We start from the raw sequence: 3,438 nt of genomic DNA, 5'->3' as shown, positions 1-3,438 counted from the left end.
TTTGTATTATCGTTCCTTACTGCTCAAAAAAGGCAAGTAATGATGTTGTAATTTCTTGACTAGAATCCAGTTCCATTGAGCATCGCAACAAGACAAATTAAAATGAGTTTTTCGTAAGTCGTCCTACTATTAAAAAAAAAAAAAAGCAAAGCTCAAAGTGGCTGTGAGTTGGGGCGTGCAATGAATGTGCCCGTTCGGCGCAATAATTACAGTTTTATAACTTATAGCGTATATTATTTTAATACATTATTTTAATACATAATGTACATCTTGTTTCAGAAGTTTTATTATTTTAGTTCATAATGTACATTATTCTAACACATATTCTACGTTATTTTATAAATATATTTTAAAGGATGAGCCAAGCATCTTATGCTCAGATTGTATATAATGACTCTCTCATATGCGAGGTCATGAGATCTCGCCTCAGTTGAGCTGATATTGACTCTTTGTGCTTCAATAGGTTGAGAAAATATGTATGGACATATGTTACAGTTGTATTAAAATATATATATATTTTAAAGGATGGGAGATGAAGTCCAATTTGGGCGACCAAGAATTAACCAATAATGTTTGGGTCAAATTTGAGAATGCTTTAATTATTCGTAGGCCACTTATTTTTACCAGTCTTTCACGGATTCACTGCCTCAAAACTTTCTCCGTGTGGCACGCAATACTTTCCACATGAGTCTAAAAAAGTTTTAAAAGCTTAGGTTCGAGTCATGTCCTTACAAGTTACAATCTAGGTTTTAAAGTTAGCAAAAAAAAAAAAGGTTTTAAAGTTAGCAATGGTGAATTTATAAAAACTGTGATATTCAAATGGTTAAAGCTAAGTAATAGAAGTGAAATTAGAATGGTTATATTATTTTTATTATACTATTTTATTGAATTCTTATCTATTAAAAGTTCTATAATTGGAGGTAATGGGATGGGCGTCGTGAGTTTTGAATACAAGAATCCTAACTTGTTACTATTCAATTTTAAATTTTTAATTAATTAAGTCGTCTGGATTATAGCCTGTATTAGACACAATACGAAATAGATTAAAGCAAAATAATATAGAGCATAATAATAAAAAGAACCAAACGATACAACGAGATGATAACGCAGTTCGGGGAACTTCTCCTACGTCTGCGGGGCCACACAAAGGTGAAACACAACACCGATTTTCCATACAATACTATGGTCTAATCGTCGAAACCAAACTCGTTCTACATCTTCTCCTTGAGTTGACTAAAATCGCTGCAATCCAAATTCTAGCCGATTTACTCTTCACCCATCAAAAGACGTCACAATGTATCAATAGAGTTTAACAGCCCTTCGTTGAAATTCTTGAAGTAAGGTGAGACACTCAATTCAAATTGGCTTCCTGTAGACTTTGTATTTTAACAAAATTCTGTTAGAAGATCCGCCCAAACTGAGTTACGCACTGTCCCAGGCACAACAACTTCTGAGGCAACTATGGAAGGTAGACTAGAAACACAAAATTGCAACTAACCAAACTAATATTGTTTGTCAAATAATTTAGCCAATAATAAGGTGGTAAAACGTGTATCATTTGTACACTTACAATATACACCTAGTCAGACTAGGGAAGGGAAGATATGCAAAGTCGGTGGGTAAACCGAGTATAGAAGGTAAGGTATCAGTCGGACGAGTATTGTCTAGTCGATCAAGAGGGCGTGGGGCAAGTAGGCTGGCAGAGACATGGGTGCTGGGAATCATGCAGGTAGGACGATAGAACCGGTTAGTCGCAGGGCGAATGCTTAACGGAGGCCGCTAACCGGGTAGCTGGATGATACGTGTAGACAACCAGCTGTAGGGGTGAGCAAAAAAATAGGACCGACCAAAAAACATACGATCGAAAATCGAACCGACCGAATATTTTAATTTTATGTTCGGTTTCGGTTATTAAGGTAAAAAAAATTGATTATTTCAGTTTTTCAGTCGGTTATCGGTTTTTCAAGAGAAAACCAACCGAAAAAATCAAAGATTAATCTAAAGGACTAAAAGTGGATTGTCACATATAAATCTAGGACAAAAAATGAAATTAACTATATTATTATTTAAAAGAATAATAACTTAATAAGCAATATGTACTCATAGTGGGTACTTACATCCGGGATAGTGATGGATATTGAAAAAGTCTACCTACTATAGAACAAGGTCAAGGTGAAGGTAGATGGAGAAAGTATAAAAGTGAGTGAAGAGGTTGATGTAATCACCCTCCTCTTATTGCCATTCCTAAAAGTAATTGTCACTAATAGTTTTCCTAATTAATATACTGCACACTTAGAGATTTTTTTTTGTCACACAAAGTGTGCTCATCACACTCTTGACTAAACCGCATTGTGCGCCGTAAAAGTTTCAATAAAGAAAGATACGGAGTACAAGTTATTTAGTGTGATATCATATCACAAATTCATCAAGCTAAATTGCATCTCTAAACACAAATTTAAATACAAATAACATTATTTGTTTCAAAATCAATACATATCTAAATCTACTTACTAATAAAATAAAAGCATCTAAGAAAAAATGATTTGTAATTAATTGCTATTAGGTCCAATTGATTGAAATTGATTTATAATTTCTTTCCATGAGATCCGATATCCTTAATTATATTATTTGCTTCTTTTTTTTTTAAAAAAAAAAAAAAAAACCTTTTAAGTTATAACTATAGGCCAAGAAGCAGTTAAGCCCCTAAATTAAAGCATTTAAGCCTCTAAATTATAATTTTAAAAAATAACACTAAAAAGACACCTCAACTCCTCATTTTGATGCAATTTAATCGATAATTTCTTGAATTGATGTAACTATATCAATCGATAGGTAAACTCAAGATGATAATAGGTAAAATGCTCTTATGTGAATTTAAAGAAAAAAAATACAAATTGTCAAATTCTTTGTCAATAAGAAAAGCCAAAAATTTTGGATGGAGAAGCCATGCATGCTTCTCCATTAAAAAAAAACATATTTTATTTTAATTTAAATTTAAAATCTTTTTTCTTTTTTAAAAAATCATTTATAATTTTTTTGAATTAAAAAAAAATTATTTTTACCGATTACTTGAATTCAATTGCATCAAAATGAAAAGTTGAGATGTCTAATTGAAACTTTTTATAATTTAAGGACTTAGTTGCTTGTTGACCTATAATTAAATAGCCAGTTAACCATTTTTTTTCTAAAATATTGTGAAATAATATATATATATATATATATATATATATATATATATATATATATATATATATATATATATATATATATAGCTCACTTGTACTAGTTACCTCATTGAGTTTCACTGTGTAATTTAGGCACAAAACATCTTCATATCTAATCCGTCAACATCTCTCAGGTTTAATTAACCCACCAACCGTCAAGGCTCTAGCGACTCAGTCCACATTGACCATTGTTTAGTCAAGAAATTCAAGTATA

The sequence above is a fragment of the Ipomoea triloba genome, chromosome 11 (assembly GCF_003576645.1).
Source record: "Ipomoea triloba cultivar NCNSP0323 chromosome 11, ASM357664v1".
Lineage (NCBI taxonomy): Eukaryota > Viridiplantae > Streptophyta > Magnoliopsida > Solanales > Convolvulaceae > Ipomoea > Ipomoea triloba.
Note: the sequence above shows the minus strand (reverse complement) of the source record.